The sequence below is a fragment of the Aethalodelphis obliquidens genome, unplaced genomic scaffold (assembly GCF_003676395.1).
Source record: "Aethalodelphis obliquidens isolate GAN/ISIS:26980383/991018 unplaced genomic scaffold, ASM367639v1 scaffold22, whole genome shotgun sequence".
Taxonomy (NCBI): Eukaryota; Metazoa; Chordata; class Mammalia; order Artiodactyla; family Delphinidae; genus Aethalodelphis; species Aethalodelphis obliquidens.
This window is the reverse complement of record NW_020837966.1, coordinates 5,101,579-5,120,950: the sequence shown is the minus strand read 5'-3', so window position 1 is coordinate 5,120,950 and position 19,372 is coordinate 5,101,579. Positions and strand designations below refer to the sequence as shown.

At 41.6% G+C, this 19,372-nt stretch overlaps 1 protein-coding gene across 1 annotated transcript in view; it reads left to right on the top strand.

Annotated features, from left to right (window-relative positions):
- Positions 1–19,372, top strand: part of ERC2 (ELKS/RAB6-interacting/CAST family member 2) — a 759,104-nt gene that overhangs the window by 215,726 nt on the left and 524,006 nt on the right. The gene's annotated exons all lie outside the window — the stretch shown is intronic.

Genomic DNA, 19,372 nt, shown 5'->3' with positions numbered 1-19,372 from the left:
AGTATGTTTTCCTCAGGCAGCCTGGGCTGTAGAAATTGATGAGTGTTTCTAGGTGCATGTTTCAGGTTCCTAATACCTGAAGTCAGAACCCAAGCATGTCTTTGTTGTAAAGTCTTGTGAACCCAAATGCCAAGAATTTTCTGAAAAATTTGAAAGTATCTAGTTTGTCCTTTTGTTCACTGTTGCTGTCACCACCATTGTCAATAACAATTAATACTTACTGAGCAAATGGTGAATTGTGAAATACTAGTGGATTTTGAAAATCAACTAATTGGGTCATGACAAACATGTTTTAAATAAAAAATATTAGAATAGAGCAGAGTGGAATAGAATCAGAGTTTCTCATGTTTAGTAAGTAGAGGAATTGTTTCATGAAACTTTCTGTTAAATCCATGTTGTTATAAACTGCTGTTGCCACCAGCATTGCATTCCCCATTTCTTCATGGGTACACAGCTGGACTGCATTTCCCAGATGCCCTTACATGTTTGGCCATGTGACTAAGTTTTGGCCAATGGAACAAGAGCAAAAGTGAATATACCACTTCCAGGCATGGCCTCTAGAAACCTTGACTCAACTTATCACTCAAGTTGCTTCCTGTAGTAGGAAGCCTATACTAAAGTGTATTTCAGAAAATTGCAGTTGAAAAGTTTAGAAGCTTTCGTATTATTGCATTTAATTCTAATAACCATGTGAAGCAAGTACTATTACCATTCCTAGTTTACAGATACTGAAGCTGAGACACAGAGAGGTTAAGTTACTTGGTCAAGGTCATGGAGCTGGAGATTAGTGGAGCCAGGATCTGAATCCAGGCCATTAGTCTACAGAGCTGGGATTTCCATCATGACCTTGTGCTCTCTCTCATGACGATGCTTGTCTCAGGCACAGGCACAGCCAACGCCAAGAGCTTTTCTCACATAGGTGACTGGAGCTCAGTTTCCAGTTATCCTTTTTCATTGTTTTGAATCTGTTTTTATAAACATGATCTCCACAGACATTGTGAAAATACCATTGTGAAATATGACTCTGAAGGCTTCAAAGTGTCGTGTTGGGGATTAGCAGTGTTATTCCCAGGGATTCTAATGTGAGTCTGGCTGCCAAAAATCCCTTCCACTGTTTTGGAAAGGACAAAGGGTGGGGGGTATAGTCCCATTTACAGGGGAGGAAGGGTAATTTCTAACATATGGCTCATGATTTACTATCTTGAAGAAACTTTTATCTGTGGCTTGGTAGCTAGGCGTCGTCAAGCCAAAGATGATGAAAGTGTTTATGAGGAATGGACTCACTAGTTCAATTATTATTTCAAGGGAATGGCCAACAGGAAAATTATACCAGTACAGTTTTTAGAAGCGAAACTCCAATTGTGTCTTTGTGGACAGCTTGATTGTTTTAGAGCAGTTTATTCAACTTCCATTATATCTTCTCAATAACTGATCTCAAGAAGTTTTAGTCTTAAGCAAGGAAGAAGGGAAGTCATCTGTCTTGTCACTCAGCAGTGAATTTAGATGGGAACTGCCTGACTGGATGTGGTTGTCTAGACTCCTTTGAGGATGGGCTGTATTTTTAATATACTTCACCTTTTCCTGCTGTTTCCCACAATGTATAGTGCTGTCCTGTTTTAATTAAAGAGAACACACCGCCCCCCCCCCAACATGTCACATTTATACACATTCATGGAGAACAGGTCTGGAAAGCAAGTTTATGGCAGACTGTTGATGGCACTCATCTCTGGGATACTGGGATTACAGGTAAATTTCACTTTTTCCCCAAGCATTATGTGAACCCCGCCCTCACCCCCCAACCAAACCCTCCCAAAACCACTCCGCACTTTTGGCGGTGGCTCTTATGATCAGCATTTCTTTTTTAAATGTACGCCCCCTCCACCCAAAGCTGCTTACCAGCTGTAGTGGGACATGCAGACATCAGAGTTAAGTGTCAGTTCAAGGCCTGTCTCCTTTGCTCCAAGCTGGGTACTTCAGGTGAGTGCCTCAGTTTCCAGATCTACATTTTACAATGGGAATAATGCGGGTTACCCTGTGAGGATTAGGAATGCAGTAATGCCTGTCAGCAGTTGGCAGGGGGCCTGCCCGAGTAGGGGTTCAGTAAACAGCAGCTGTTGTTATTTTTCTGGACACGTCAGTGTGGCTTGCTCGTCCCTCACATTGCCCCTCTCCTCTCCGTGCTCATGGCCCCCCTTCTGTGCCAGCCCCCATTTCCTCAGTTATCGAAATAGTTCCCGATGATCCAGCTTCCTTGAACTCCCCAAGTTAAGGAAGTCAACTAGACTTAGCAAACAGTGGTGAGTATCAGCAGTGGGCAGGCACTGTGGAGTTTTGTTGGGGATTGGGGGGCCACCTTCTCCACTTTCCCAGGGCCCCCCGGAAGACATATACATACACATGCAGAAAGAATATTGCAGAGAGCTAGGTAATAATGGCTAAGAGCACAGGCAAGGAATTGAATCTGAACAGTATTATTGTAGGCCACTCAGTTTCTCGGTTTCCTTGCCTGTGAAATGGAAAAAATTCTGAAGATTGAAGGATACAGAACATGTACAGTTAAACACAGTACCTAGTACATGGAAACTACTCTAAAATGTTAGCTATTGTTATCTGCGTTCTAATGGAAATAAAAGCAAAGTGCAGGACAAGAAGGAAGAATTAATACGTGTGTGTGTGTGTGTGTGTGTGTGTGTGTGTGTGTAGCCTCCTGCAGTACATGGGATTTGAACTCTGCCTTTGAGAGACTGCAATGAATGAAGGGTGTATGATAGAAAGGACAACCTGGGGACTATGTTGGGAGGAGTGTGGATGGATGAATGTGACCGTAATGGTGGGATATTGGGGCGGTTATGGTGGGGCATGAAATCAGAGGGTGATGTGTAGCTTCTTTCTGGGAAATGGCTTCTGCCTTAGGTTTGAGACCATGTTGTCAATTTACTTCATCTACCCATCCATCTGTCTCTCCCTTATCTGAGTACTTAGCCTAGTCATTTTATCTCTCTGGGCCTTAGACCCCTCATCTGTAAAGTGAGGATAATCACAGGACTTCGGGGAGTTGTGGTTGAGGGCTGTGTGAGAGAGGTGCTTGGTAATGGATGTTAGGTGCTCTTGTTTGGGCCATGTGCTAGAGGGTGTGCTGTGTGCTAGGGGTTAGGTAACTACTCAGAGTGTGCCCTCAGACAGTTTGCTGTGTAGCTCTTAGACTGGGCCCTGGTTTTTTTCCTCTGGACCTCCTGAGGACTACAGCTTGCCTCTTGGTTTCATCTTGCTGCCAGCTTGCTCAACAAGCCCTCTGCAACGGCCTCCCATTTACCAGCTCTGCCTGTGAATGAAATCCACATGTGACCCATCATTGCCTTTCTGCCTAGGCTGCTTCTCACCTGTTACACTTTTCCAAAGGGACCATCTGCCATCTTGGGGGCATCCTATTCTTGTGACCATTCCTGTCCCCTCCCAGGGTGCATGCCCCTTTTCCAGCTTCCTGCCTTTCCTGCCCTTCCTGCATTGGCTTGTCCTAATGCCCTCCGAACTCCAGATGGTCATGAGGAGTGGGTCGCACCATTAAATAAATGTTAAATAGCCAACATGTATTGAACTATGTTCCAGGTACCCTTCTAGGCACCACTGCATACTGGCTTTATACCTGTTAGCTTATTTCATCCTTGTAACAAATGGGACGGGTGCAGTTCTTGTTCCCATTTATAGATGAGGCCATGAGGCACAGAGAGGTCTCCATCCTATCTGAGGTTTTACAGCTGGTCGGTGGTAAAGCCTGAAGTGTTTGCAAATCAGATGTCCAAAAATCAGTTATTTATATGTTTTACAGGAGGAAGAGACTACTCTTCTTAGAGATATGAAAAAAATTCTAAAATCTCAAAATTTTTTTTTCAGGTACAGTCGTTAGGAATCTCTGGCAGTATTAATAATTTTGTTACTCAGCCTCATACTTGAAAGGGAGTTGCCTGGCTAAAGTGTCAGATTCACGCTAGAGATGAGCCATTTTGAGATGTGCTCGAGTGCCACCTGCCTCAGTTCTTTGATTTGTGCTTGTTGTCACTTATGTCAGTCCTTTTGTTTCAGTTTTCCACTAGTTTTAATACAATAACAAAGGCAAGTGCAATAAAACATTCTAGAGTTGCACAGAATCTGCTGCAGAGAAAGACTAGACGGTGAGGATTTTGAGCAGATTTAGGGTTGACTTGCAAGCAGCACCAACAGGTTTTGTTCACCATCTGAAACCCTAAAATTCTGATTGAGTGCATGCATGGTGGTTTAAAAGGCTCCATCTGTGATGCCTGAAAGCCAAATGTTTGCAAGTCCCACAGGGGAAGCCAAGGAACACCTGTGTCTAGGGCACTTCTCTTGGGGGTGGGGGGGATTGGCCCTGGGCTCATTCATGTGAGCCTACCTTGTCCCACATGGGACAGTGTCACACCATTTCTGATTCAGGAGCATCTTTGCTTGATGCAAAACAGCTCACAGTGGCTGAAATGGCTGACTAATTTTTGGCTGCTTTAGAAGATGGGTAAGGCTGGATGGACTCTGCCATTGTCAGATTGCTTGCGTGTGGAATGGCCAGTTCTTGGCACCATGTTTTAGGAATGAGATTAGAAGCTGGAGCTTTTCCAGGGAAGGGTCATCAGGGTGGTTCTTATTTGGACTCTTACGTTCTACCAAGAATGGCCAAAGGACCTGGAGATATTTCAGGTAGAGAAGAAAATTCCATAAGAGATAGACGTGGCCTGGCTTCCCTTACTTGGGGTGCCTTCTTATGAAAAGGAGCTAGGTTTGTTCTGTGGAAGTTGCATGTCAAGAGTTGGCTGAGCTTTTAAAGAATGATAGCTGTGGGTCAGAATCTCAGCTTTGCTTCTCAGTGGTCTGATCTTGGGTTGCTCCATTATCCTCTCTGAGGCTTGGGTTTCTTCATGACAAGTGAGGATAAGATTTGTGCTTATCTCCCAAGTTTGGGTTGAGGGTGAGATGAGGTATTTTATGTCATGTACTTAGCACAGTGCTTGGGAAATGTCAAGACCTCGATGAATGGCCAGCATGGGTGTTATTAAATTCTGTGTAATGAAGAACCAAACCAGATGGAGGAGAGTCAGAGGGAGCAGATTTTGAGTTAACATATGTAAAGAAAACTTTCCAACTATCAGAGTTGCTTCGTGGAGTTGTGACTGCCCAGATGTAAAAATTTCAAACTTCAGCTCAGTGACCCACATCAGGGATAGGAAGAGATTCACACCCAGCTAGTTCCTATGGTGCTTTCCGATTCTATGAGCCCTCAGTATCTTACACTGTAAGGTTTTACTACAGATGGGTGTTTGAAATGAAAATGTTGCAAAGGAAATACTGTGTCCTTTTCTTGTAAAAATGTCACCACCACTACCACAGTGTGTTCCCTTCATGGTCCAAAGTATGGCGTGTGTTTCCAGCCAGGGAAGTCTTCTGCGGAGGAGCCGCCCTCTCCTCCTGTGACATGCAGCCATCTGGACCGTGGGGGTGTGCAGGGAACACGCTGTTGATTCATATGCCATCCCCTGCTGGCATCTCTAAAATGGGCCCTCTGGTTAGAGCTGTGAAGCAAGCCAGGCCCTCCCTCCCCCACGCCTTCTCCAAGTACTTGAGAAAGAAAGGGACATGACAAAAAGTGTATAAAGATCCAAGAATGTGGAATGATGGTTGGGTGGTCCCTGAGGGTAACTGGACAGAAAGCCAGTGATTTCTTCAATCCAGTTTTAGAATCTGTGACCAGAAGTATGATACCCAGAATTATGGCTCTCAAATGACATTTTAAGGTGGCCTGGAGTTCCCAGAAGGTGCTTTAGGGATCCCTGCAATGGAGTGGGTGGGCCCCAGGCCTTTCCTCTCCTCCCACCCCATCAGTCACAATAGATCCACTTTCTTCCACTTCTTTGTTCTCTTCTTGAACCACTCTCCCAACAGGTGTTTGCATGGCTGGCTCCTGCTCATCCTCCAGGTCTTAGCTTGAATGTTTCCCACTGTGGGAGTTCTTCCCTGATCACTAGATTAAAGTTAAGGGGTGGCTAGTGGGAAGCAGCCGCATAGCACAGGGAGATCAGCTCGGTGCTTTGTGACCACCTAGAGGGGTGGGATAGGGAGGGTGGGAGGGAGACGCAAGAGGGAGGATATTTGGGAATATATGTATATGTATAGCTGATTCACTTTGTTATAAAGCAGAAACTAACACACTATTGTAAAGCAATTATACTCCAATAAAGATGTTTAAAAAAAAAGAAATTTAAGGGGGATGATAACAGGGAAAAATAAAGTACCTTAACTGATACTACAGTTCAGAGCTAAAGAATTAGAAATTTGACCACATGTTAAGCATGGCTCTGGATCATAAATTTCCCTCCCCCATTATCTCCATCTCAGCATCCATTTATTCCTGTTGTTGGTACAGCACTTAACTTCTGTATATATTTGCGGTTTTTAGTTTGTTTCTTTTCATATTTCTTCTGTCTCTCTTACCAGACAGTAAGCCTCATGATGGCAGGGACAAATCTGTTTAACTTCCTCCCTATCTCTAGGATCTGTCACACTGTCTGAAACATACTAGATGCTCAATTTTATCGTCTGTGTGTGATGCAGAATTTTGTTTGGGAACAAAAAAAACTTTTACTGTTAAAATGAAAGTTTTAAAGCCAGTTATCTAGAATAGAAGAAATGGAATCCAGCCCTACTCACTCTGTGCTGGTTCACACCAAAGCTGGAGTTCTGTGCACGACCTCTGAATCATGAACTATAGCAGATGCTAATTCTGCCTGGCTCAGACCCCCCGGCCTCCCATTTACTGGGCAGGTGTGCCCATCTTCCAGTAGCTGTGGGTGCTGCTGCCAAGACTCATACCTGTGATCTTTCCTAGAGGTGTGCCTTCATGTGGTTAGAGTTGCCATACTTCCTCCTGTCCAGAAGTGTCCAGGTAGCCCCCATGCAGTGACTAGAGCAGAGTTACAGAAGCTCAGCTTCCTGGAGTCAAGTGGGGTAAATTCTGGGGCAGAGGGGACTCCCCAGAGCTCCTGCGGGCTTAGGCTTAATTTTCTTTCTTTTTTAAAAAAATAAGATATAGCACAATATGATATTCGGTTTCAGGCGTACTACATAGTAATTTGACGTTTGCATACACTATGAAATGATCACCACAATAAATCTGGTAAGCATCCGTCCTCATACAAAGCTATTACAATATTATTGATCATATTCCTTTTGCTGTGTGCTCTGTCCCTGTGGCTTATTTTATAGCTGGAGGTCTATGCTTTTTAATTCCCTTCACCTGTTTCACTTCTACTCCTACCCACCTCCCCTCTGGCAATCATATTCTCTGTACCTATGTCTCTTTTCGTTTGCTTTGTTTTTTGGATTGCACATATAAGTGAGATCGTACGAGATCATCTCTGTATGACTTATTTCACTTAGCACAATACCTTCCAGGTCCATCCATGTTGTTGCAGATGGCAAGATGTCACTTTTTTTGGCTAACATTTCATTGTATATTTATACCACATCTTCTTTATCCATTCATCTATTGATGGACGCAGGTTGCTTTCATATCCTGACTATTGTAAACAAAGTTGCAGTGAACATTGGGGTGTATGTATCTTTTTGAATTAGTGTTTTTGCTTTTTGTGTGTGTGTGGGGGTAAATATCCAAAAGTAAAATTGCTGGATCATATGGCAGTTCTATTTTTAATTTTTTGAGGGACCTCCATATCGTTTTCCGCAGTGGATGCATCAGTTTACAATTCCACCAACAGTGCACAAGGGTTTCCTTTTCTTCACATTCTCACCAATGCTTGTTATTTGTTTTCTTTTTGTTGATAGCCATTCTGACAGGAGTGAGGTGATACCTCCTTGTGGTTTTGATTTGTATTTCTCTGATGGTTGGTGATGTTGAGTATCTTTTCATGTGTCTGTTGGCCATCTGCCTGTCTTCTTTGGAAAAACGTCTATTCAGGTCCTCTGCCCAGTTTTTTGTTTTTTGTTGTTTTTTTTTTAATTTATTTATTTTATTTATTTATTTATTTATGGCTGTGTTGGGTCTTCGTTTCTGTGCGAGGGCTTCCTCTAGTTGTGGTGAGCAGGGGCCACTCTTCATCGCAGTGCGCGGGTCTCTCACTGTCGCAGCCTCTCTTGTTGCGGAGCACAAGCTCGAGATGCGCAGGCTCAGTAGTTGTGGCTCACGGGCCTAGTTGCTCCGCGGCATGTGGGATCTTCCCAGACCAGGGCTCAAACCCGTGTCCCCTGCATTGGTAGGCAGATTCTCAACCACTGTGCCACCAGGGAATACCCCTCTGCCCAGTTTTAAATCAGGTTGTTTTTTGATGTTGGATTGTACGAGTTCTTTGTATATTTTGGATATTAATCCCATATCAGATATATCATGTGCAAATATCTTCTCCCATTCAGTAGGCAGCCTTTATGTTTTCTTTTTTTTTTTAATAGTTATTTGTTTATGTATTATTTATTTTGGCTGTGCTGGGTCTTAGTTGGGGCACATGGGATCTTCATTGCAGCATGTGGGCTTTTTTTTTTTTTAATTAGAGTATAATTGTTTTACAATACTGTGGTAGTTTCTGCTAACACAACAGAGTGAATCAGCTATATGTGTACATATATCCCCACCCTCTGGAGCCTCCCACCCATCCCACCCATCTAGGTCATCACAGAGCACCGAGCTGAGCTCCCTGTGCTATACAGCAGCTTCCCACTAGCTACTATTTTACACATGATAGCGTATATATGTCAGTGCTACTCTCTCAGTTCATCCCACCCTCTCCTTCCCACCCTGTGTCCACAACTCCATTCTCTACATCTGTGCCTCTTCTCCTGCACTGCAAATAGGTTCATCAGTATAATTTTTCTAGATTCCATATATATGCGTTAATATACGATATTTGTTTTTCCTTTTTCTGGCTTACTTCACTCTGACAGATTCTAGGTCCATCCACCGCACTACAAATGACACAATTTCATTCCATTTTTATGGCTGAGTAATATTCTATTGTATATATGTATCACATCTTCTTTATCCATTCCTCTGTTAATGGACATATAGGTTGTTTCCATGTCCTAGTTGTTGTAAATAGGACTTCAATGAACATTGGGGTGTGTGTGTCTTTTTTTTTTCCACATGTTTATTGAAGTATAATTGCTTTACAATGTTGTGTTAGTTTCTGCTGTACGACAAAGTAAATTAGCTATACGTATATATATCCCCATATCCCCTCCCTCTTGAGCCTCCCTCCCACCCTCCCTATCCCACTCCTCTAGGTGGTCACGAAGCACTGAGCTGATCTCCCTGTGCTATGCAGCTGCTTCCCACTAGTTCTCTATTTTTACATTTGGTAGTGTATATATGTCAGTGCTACTCTCTCACTTCTCCCAGCTTCGTCTTCTGCCCCTGTGTCCTCAAGTCCATTCTCTATGCCTGTGTCTTTATTGCTGCCCTGCCACTAGGTTGATCACTACCATTATTTTAGATTCCATATATATGTGTTAGCATACGGTATTTGTTTTTCTCTTTCTGACTTACTTCACTCTCTATGACAGACTCTAGTTCCATCCATCTCACTACAAATAACTCAGTTTCATTCCTCTTCATGGCTGAGTAACATTCCATTGTATACATGTGCCGCATCTTCTTTATCCATCCATCTGTTGATGGACATTTAGGTTGCTGCCATGTCCTGGCTATTGTAAATAGTGCTGCAGTGAACATTGTGGTACATGTATCTTTTTGAATTATGTTTTTCTCAGGGTATAATGCCCAGTAGTGGGATTGCTGGGTCATAACGTAGTTCTGTTTTTAGTTTTGTAAGGAACCTCCATACTGTTCTCCACAATGGCTGAATCAATTTACATTCCCACCAACAGTGCAAGAGGGTTCCATTTTTTCCACACTGTCTCCAGCACTTACTGTTTGTAGATTTTTTGATGATGGCCATTCTGACTGGTATGAGGTGATGCCTCATGGTAGTTTTGATTTGCATTTCTCTAATAATTAGTGATGTTGAACATCTTTTCATGTGTTTGTTGGCCATCTCTAGGTCTTCTTTGGAGAAGTGTCTATTTAGGTCTTCTGCCCTTTAAAAAAAATTTTTTTTTACTTATTTTCAGTTTTGGCTGCATTGGGTCTTCGTTGCTGCGTGCAGGCTTTCTCTAGTTGAGTCGAGTGGGGGCTACTCTTCACTGTGGTGGCTTCTCTTGTTGTGGAGCATGGGCTCTAGGCGTGTGAGCTTCAGTAGTTGTGGCACACGAGGTCAATAGTTGTGGCTCATGGGCTCTAGAGCTCAGGCTCAGTAGTGTGACACACAGGCTTAATTACTCCGTGGCATGTGGGATCGTCCTGGACCAGGGATCAAACCCATGTCCCCTGCATTGGCAGGCAGATTCTTAACCTAGGTGCCACCTAGGGAGTTCCATTCTGCCCATTTTTTGATTGGGTTGTTTGTTTTTTTTGTTATTGACTGCATGAGCTTCTTGTATATTTTGGAGATTAATCCTTTCTCTGTTGCTTCGTTTGCAAATATTTTCTCCCATTCTGAGGGTTGTCTTTTCGTCTTGTTTATGGTTTCCTTTGCTGTGCAAAAGCTTTTAAGTTTCATTAGGTCCCATTTATTTATTTTTGTTTTTATTTTCATTACCCTACAAGGTGGGTCAAAAAGGATCTTGCTGAGATTTATGTCAAAGAGTGTTCTTCCTATGTTTTCTTCTAAGAGTTTTATAGTGTCTGGCCTTACATTTAGGTCTCTAATCCATTTTGAGTTTATTTTTGAGTTTTGTTTTGGTATTAGGAAGTGTTCTAATTTCATTATTTTACATGTAGCTATCCAGTTTTCCCAGCACTATTCATTGAAGAGGCTGTCTTTTCTCCATTGTATATTCTTGCCTCTTTTGTCAAAGATAAGGTGACTGTATGTGTGTGGTTTTATCTCTGGGCTTTCTGTCCTGTTCCATTGACCTGTATTTCTGCTTTTGTGCCAGTACCATATTGTCCTGATTACTGTAGCTTTGTAGTATAGTCTGAAGTCAGGGAGCCAGATTCCTCCAGCTCCATTCTTCTTTCTCAAGATGGCTTTGGTTATTTGGGGTCTTTTGTGTTTCCATACAATTTGTAAATTTTTTGTTCTAGTTCTGTGAAAAATGCCATTGGTAATTTGATAGGATTGCATTGAACCTGTAGATTACTTTGGGTAGTATAGTCATTTTCACAATATTGATTCTTCCAATCCAAGAACATGGTATATCTCTCCATCTGTTTGTGTCATCTTTTATTTCTTTCATCAGTGTCCTACAGTTTTCTGAATAGAGGTCTTTTGCCTCCTTAGGTGGGTTATTACTAGGTATTTTATTCTTTGGGTTGCAGTGATAACTGGGATTCTTAATTTCTCTTTCTGATCTTTCGTTGTTAGTGTATGTGAATGTGAGAGATTTCTGTGCATTAATTATGTATCCTGCTACTTCACCAAATTCATTGATTAGCTCTAGTAGTTTTCTGGTTCATCTTTAGGATTTTCTATGTATAGTATCACGTCATCTGCAAACAGTGACAGTTTTACTTCTTTTCCAATTTGTATTCCTTTCATTTCTTTTTTTTCTGATTGCCATGTCTAGGACTTCCAAAACTATGTTGAATAATAGTGATGAGAGTGGGACCCTTGTTTTGTTCTGATATTACAGAAAATGGTTTCAGTTTTCCACGATTGAGAATGATGTTTGCTGTGGGTTTGTCATATTTGGCCTTTATTGTGTTGAAGTAGGTTCCCTCTATGCCTACTTTCTGGAGAGTTTTTATCATAGATGGGTTTTGAATTTTGTCAAAAGCTTTTCCAGCTACTGAGATTATCATATGGTTTTTATCCTTCAGTTTGTTCATATGGTGTATCACATTGATTTATTTGCATGTAGTGAAGAAACTTTGCGTCCCTGGGATAAATCCCACTTGGTCATGGTGTATGATCCTTTTAATGTGTTGTTGGATTCTGTTTGCTAGTATTTTGTTGAGGACTTTTGCATCTATGTTCATCAGTGACATTGGTGTGCACTGTTTTCTTTTTTTCTTGATATTTTTGGTTTTGGTATCAGGGTGATGGTGGCCTCGTAGAATGAGTTTGGGAGTGTTCTTCTCTCTGCAATTTTTTGGAAGAGTTTGACAAGGATAGGTGTTAGCTCTTCTTTAAATGTTTGATAGAATTCGCCTGTGAAGCCATCTGGTCCTGGGCTTTTGTTTGTTGCAAGATTTTTAATCACAGTTTCAATTTCAGTGCTTGTGATTGGTCTCTTCATATTTTCTATTTCTTCCTGGTTCAGTCTTGGAAGGTTGTACTTTTCTAAGAATTTGTCCATTTCTTCCAGGTTGTCCATCTTATTGGCATATAGTTGCTTATAGTAGTCTCTTATGATCCTTTGTATTTCTGCGGTGTCAGTTGTAACTTCTTCTTTTTCATTTCTAATTTTATTAATTTGAGTCTTCTCCCTTTTTTTCTTGATGAGTCTGGCTAATGGTTTATCAATTTTGTTTATCTTCTCAAAGAACCACCTTTTAGTTTTATTGATCTTTGCTATTGTTTTCTTCATTTGTTTTTCATTAGTTTCTGCTCTGGTCTGTATGATTCCTTTCCTTCTACTAACTTTGGGTTTTTTATGTTGTTGTTGTTGCTCTTCTTTCTCTTATTGCTTTAGGTGTAAGGTTAGGTTGTTTGAGAATTTTCTTGTTTCTTGAGGTAAGATTGTATTGCTATAAATTTCCCTCTTAGAACTGCTTTTGCTGCATCACATAGGTTTTGGGTCATAGTGTTTTTGTTGTCATTTGTTTCTGTATTTTTTTGATTTCCTCTTTGATTTTTTCAGTGATCTCTTGGTTATCTTGTAGCATATGGTTTAGCCTCCACGTGTTTGTGTTTTCTACAGGTTTTTTCCCCTGTAATTGACATCTAATCTCATAGCATTGTGGTCAGAAAAGATGCTTGATATGATTTCAGTTTTCTTAAATTTACTGAGGCTTTATTTGTGGCCCAAAATATGATCTGTCCTGGAGAATGTTCCATGTGCACTTGAGAAGAAAGTGTATTCTGCTGTTTTTAGATGGAATGTCCTAAAGATACCAGTTAAGTGCATCTGGTCTAATGTGTCATTTAAGGCTTGTGTTTCCTTATTAATTTTTTGTCTGATCTGTCCATTGGTGTAAGTGGGGTGTTAAAGTCCCCCACTATAATTGTGTTACTGTTGATTTCCCCTTTTATGGCTGTTAGTATTTGCCTTATGTATTCAGGTGCTCCTATGCTGGGTGAATAAATATTTACAATTGTTATGTCTTCCTCTTGGACTGATGCCTTAATCATTACGTAGTGTCCTTCCTTGTGTCTTGTAACATTCTTTAAAGTCTATTTTGTCTGATATGGGAATTGCTAGTCCAGTGTTGTTTTGATTTCCATTTGCATGGAATATCTTTTTCCATCCCACCACTTTCAGTCTGTATGTGTCCCTAGGCCTGAAGTGGGTCTCTTGTAGACAGAATATATACAGGTCTTGTTTTTGTATCCATTCAGCCAGTCTGTGTCTTTTGGTTGGAGCATTTAATCCATTTACGTTTAAGGTAATTACTGATATGTATGTTCTTATTACCATATTCTGAATTGTTTGGGGTTTGTTTCTGTATGTCTTTTCCTTCTCTTGTGTTTCCTGCCTAGAGAAGTTCCTTTAACATTTGTTGTAAAGCTGGTTTGGTGGTGCTGAATTCTCTTAACTTTTGCTTGATTGAAAAGCTTTTGATTTCTCCATCAAATCTGAATGAGATCCTTGTTGGGTAGAATAATCTTGGTTGTAGTTTTTTTCCCTTTCATCACTTTTAATATATCCTGCACTCCCTTCTGGCCTGCAGAGTTTCTGCTGAAAGATCAGCTGTTGACCTTATGAGAATTCCCTTGTATGTTATTTCTTGTTTTTCCCTTGCTGCTTTTAATATTTTTTCTTTGCGTTTAGTTTTTGTTAGTTTGATTAATATGTGTCTTGGTGTGTTTCTCCTTGGGTTTATCCTGTATGGGACTCTCTGTGCTTCCTGGACTTGATTGACTATTTCCTTTCCCTTGTTAAGGATGTTTTTGATTATAATCTCTTCACATATTTTCTCAGGCCCTTTCTTTTTCTCTTCTTCTTCTGGGACCCCTATAATTCGAATGTTGCTGCACTTAATGTTGTCCCAGAGGTCTCTGAGACTTTCCTCATTTCTTTTCATCCTTTTTTCTTTATTCTGCTCCTGGGCAGTTATTTCCACCATTCTATCTTCCAGTTCACTCATCCGTTCTTCTGCCTTAGTTATTCTGCTGTTGATACCTTCTAGTGTATTTTTCATTTCATTTATTGTGTTGTTCATCACTTATTGTTTGTTCTTTAGTTCTTCTAGGTCCTTGTTAAACATTTCTTGCATCTTCTCCATCCATGCCTCCATTCTATTTCTGAGATTCTGGATCATCTTTACTATCATTACTCTGACTTCTTTTTCAGGTAGATTGCCTATTTCCTCTTCATTTATTTGGTTTTGGGGGTTTTTACCTTGTTCCTTCATCTGCAAGATATTTCTGTGTCTTCTCATTTTTTCTAACATACTGTGTTTGAGGTCTCTTTTCCCCAGGCTGCAGGGTCGTAGTTCCTCTTGCTTCTGGTCTCTGCCCCCAGTGAGTGAAGTTGGTCCAGTGACTTGTGTAGGCTTCCAGGTGGGAGGGACTGGTTCCTGCATTTTGGAGGGTGGAGCTGAATCTTTTCCCTCTGATGGGCAGGACCATGTCAGGTGGTGTGTTTTGGGTTTTCTGTGAGCTTAGTATGACTTTAGGCAGCCTGTCTGCTGATGGGTGGGTTTCTGTTCCTGTCTTGCTTATTGTTTGGCATGAGGTGTCTAGTGGTGGGGGCTGCAGGCAGTTGGGTGGAACTGGGTCTTGGATTTGGATGGAGGCCTCTGTGAGAGCTCTCACTGTTAATATTCTCTGGGGCCAGGAATTCTCTGGTGGTCCAGCATCCTGGACTCACTGCTCCCACCCCAGAGGCTCAGGCCCAACTTCTGGTCGGGAAGCCACAACCCTGCAAGCTACTTGTCATGGCAATAAAGGGGATTAAAGAAGAAGAAAGAAAAGACAAACAAAACCCCAGACAAATGGTAAAAGCAAAATCAAAGATTGAAGAACAGAAACAAAGAAACACACCCAAAAGAAACAAAAACAACCAAGAAAACAAAAAAGAAGAGAACACCACACAGACAAAAGAACCCCAAATTGAAATCAAACAATTAAAAACAAAACTAACAAAAACAGAGAACAAAAAACAAAACCAAAGCAGAGTGCCAGCTGAAGAATAAAGCAACGAAAACAGAAGAAACAGACAAAAGTGATTAAAAGGAAAAAAAAAAAGGAAAAGGGAAAAAAACCACAGGACAACAGAAGAGCAAAGTAAAAATAGAAATATAAAAGATTAAAAATATATTAAAAAAAGAAAAAACAGAACAGAAAAGCAAAGTAAAAATAGAAATGTATAAAAAGATAAAAATATGTTTAAAAAAATCCCCAAGGACTACATAAAAATAAAAATTAAAAAAAACCCCAAAAAACAGAACTAGCAACAGAACAAATAAAAACATAATCGTAGTAATAATGTTTTCCTGGGATCTCAGCTGTCAGTGTCCTTGCCCCCGCTGTGAGCCACAGCCCACCTCTGCCTCCCCACGAGGCCCTCCAGTGCCTAGGCTGGTCTCTGGATCTGCTGTGGGCCTGTGGAGACAGCTTAGACTCTAATCTGGCCCTATTCCCACATGTGCTTGCCCCCAAAGTCCACGGCTGCTAGAGTTAGACTGTTTTCATTTGTGGGAACACTCGTCCGCTCAGATATTCTGTACACGCAGGGTCTCCCTAGCTGATGATGGGGATTTAACCTGCAGGTTGTACAACTGATGGAAAGATTTTCGCTCCTCTTCCTTAGTCACCCCACCCCTGGGGCTTGTCTGTGGTTTTATCCCCACCTCTGCATGTGGGCCACCCACAGGAGTTTGCTACCAAGGCTTCCCTGGAGCACTTGGGTCTGCCCTGGTGAGGACAGGGCGTGGAGGTGGTATGGCTCCTTGGATCATGGGAGCCCTGGCGGTGCCAGGTGTGCAAGGAAGCCAGCGGCCATGGGCTCAAGAGATATGACCCTAGTGGGAGCCTTTTCTAGTGCCTGGTGGAAGTTGCTGAAGGCCAGCCCTGGCTAGGCTTTTTCTAGTGCCTGGTGGTAGGCATGCGAGGGCCAGCCCTGGCCGGGTTTCTTTTAGTGCCCAGCGGCAGACGCGTGAAGGTCAGCCCTGGTAGGACTTTTTTTATTGCCCGGCTGCAGGTGCCGGTTTGTGGAGAGACAGAGGCTACAGTGGTGGCTCCGTGTGACTCAGCAGTAGTGCCCTGCTTCCATCGCAGTCTGGTTTTCCTTCACAGGCATTCCCTGTTGTGGATTTCCTCCCTCCCGTCCCCTCAGGCCATCTCCCCACAGCCAGCAGCAGTCGCCGCCCCAGGTTTGCTCTCTAATCACCACGCACCAGCTCCCAGCCCCTGTGTGCACTGGTGGACACACGTCCCTGCCTGGGGCACGCAGGACTGTGGTGGCTCGTCTGCCACAGATCGGTTGCTTCAACCTCTTCTGACAGCCTCAAATGTTTCCCTTCTGTCCCAACCTATTTTGCTGTCGGTGAGGGGGCTTCCCCGGATGTGGAAATCTCTCCCCTGCTTCATTTCTTCCCTCCACCCCCCATGGTGCAGGTCCTGTCCCACTTGCTCCCCTCCTCCTTCTCCCTTATTTCTTTTGTCCTACCCAGTTATGTGGGGATCTTTATAGTCCTTTCTGGTGTCCAGGGTCTTCTGCTAGTGTTCTGCCAGTGTTCTGTGAGAACTGTTGCATTTTTAGATGTATTCCTGATGCATCCGTCCTCCTACTCGTCTGCTATCTTGGAACCCCCCGTATGCCGGCTTTTTAGTTGTGGCATGTGGGCTTCTTAGTTGAGGCATGCAGACTCTCAGTTGCAGCATGCATGTGAACTCTTAGTTCCCCAAACAGGGATCGAACCCGGTCCCCCTGCATTGGGAGCATAGAGTTTTACCCACTGGGCCACCAGGGAGGTCCCGTTTATGTCTCTTGGTAGTGTCCTTTTCTGTGCAGAAGCATTTAGTTTAATGTAGTCCTATTTGCTTAGTTTTGTTTTTGTTTTCCTTGTCTGAGGAGACAAAGCAAAAAAAAAAATACTGCTAAGATAGATGTCAAATAGTGTACTGCTTATATTTTCCTCTTGGAGTTTTATGATATCAGGTCTTATATTTAAGCCTTCAATCCGTTTTGAGTTTATTTTTGTATATGGTGTGAGAAAGTAGTCCAGTTTGATTAGTTTGTATGTAGCTGTCCAGTTTTCCCCACATCATTTACAAGGCTGTCTTTTCCCCATTGTATACTTTTGCTTCCTTTGTCATAAATTAATTGACCATATAAGCATGGGTTTATTTCTGCACTCTCTGTTGTGTTCCATTGATTTACATGTCTGTTCTGGTATCAGTATGATACTGTTTTGATTACTGTAGCTTTGTAGATGTAGGTTGCAATTAGGGAGCATGATACTTCTAACTTTGTTCTTCTTTCTCAAGATTGCTTTGGCTTTTCAGGGTCTTTTGTGTTTCCATATAAATTTTAGGATTATTTGTTCTAGTTCTTTGAAAAATGCATTGGAATTTTGATAGGGATTGCACTGAATCTGTAGATTGCTTGAATAGTATGGTCATTTTAACAATATTCAGTAACAGTCCATGAGTGTGGCATATCTTTCCATCTGCTTGAGTCATAATCGATTTCTCTCATCCCTGTCTTACAGTCTTCTAAGGACAAATCTTTTACCTCCTTTTCTAGGTTTATTCCTAGGTATTTTATTCTTTTTGATGAAATTGTAAGTGAGGTTGCTTTATTACTTTTTCTTTCTGAGAGTTTGTTAATGAATACAAATGCAACAGATTTCTATATATTTTGTATCCTGCAATTTTACTGAATTCATTTATTAGTTCTCATAGTTTTTTGGATTTAAGATTTTCTGTATATATTATCATGTCATCTGCAAATGGTGACAGTTTTACTTCTTTCTTTGTAATTTGGGTTCCTTTTATTTCTTTTTCTGATTCCTGTGGCTAGGATTTTCAGTATTATGTGTCTTGCTTAACTAAGACTCCTGATACTATGTTGAATAAAAGTGGCAAGAGTGGGCATCCTTGTCTTGTTCCTCAGTTAAAGGGAATGCTTTCAGCTTTTCTCTGTTGAGTATGATGTTGGCTGTGGGTTTGTCATGTATAGACTTTCTTACATTGAGATATGTTCCCTCTATACCCACTTTGTTGAGAGTTGTTACCATAAATAGATGTTGAATTTTGTCATGTTTTTTCTGCATCTGTTGAGATGATCATATGATTTTTAGTCTTCAGTTTGTTAATGTGGTGTACCACATTGATTAATTTGAGGATATTAAACCATTGTTGCATCCCTGGGATAAATCCCTCTTGATTATGGTGTATGATCCTTTTAATGCACTGCTGAATTCTGTTTGCTAATATTTCATTGAGGATTTTTGCATCTATGTCCATCAATGATATTGGCCTATAATTTTCTTTCTTTGTGAAAATCTTTGTCTGTCTTTGGTATCACAGTGATGCTGGCCTTGTAGAATGAGTTCAGAAGCATCCCTTCCTCTTAATCTTTTGGAATAGTCTGACTAGGATAGGTGTCAGCTCACCTTTAAATGCTTGGTAGAATTCACCTGTGAAGCTGTCTTGTCCCGACTTTTGTTTCTTGGGATTTTGTTTTAGAAGTAACTGATTCAGTTTCATTACTGGTAATCTGTCTGTTCATATTTTTTTCTTTCTTCCTGATGCCATCTTTGGAGATTGTATGTTTCTAGGAATTGATCCACTTTTTCTAGGTTATCCATTTTATTGGCATATGACTGTTCATAGTAGTCTCTTAATCCTTTGGATTTCTGTGGTGTCAGTTGTAACTTGTCTTTCATTCCTCGCTCCCTCCCTCCCTCCCTCCCTCCCTTCCCTACTTCCTTTCTTTTTTTTTTTAACAAACTTTTAACATACTTTATTGATTTAGGGGCCAAACAAGGCATCATTTGGACAGTTAAGAAAGGCACCTCATTGAAAATAATACATCACAGTGCTGTTGAGTGATCCCAGTCACAGGATTTGAGGATGGAAAGGACAGTCTTTGGATAATGTTGCTTAGGACACTTGCTTATTTATTAAAAAGGGTTCTTTCACACGACATGGGTGGAGGAAGGCAAGAGGAATGTGGCATATACTGGGTG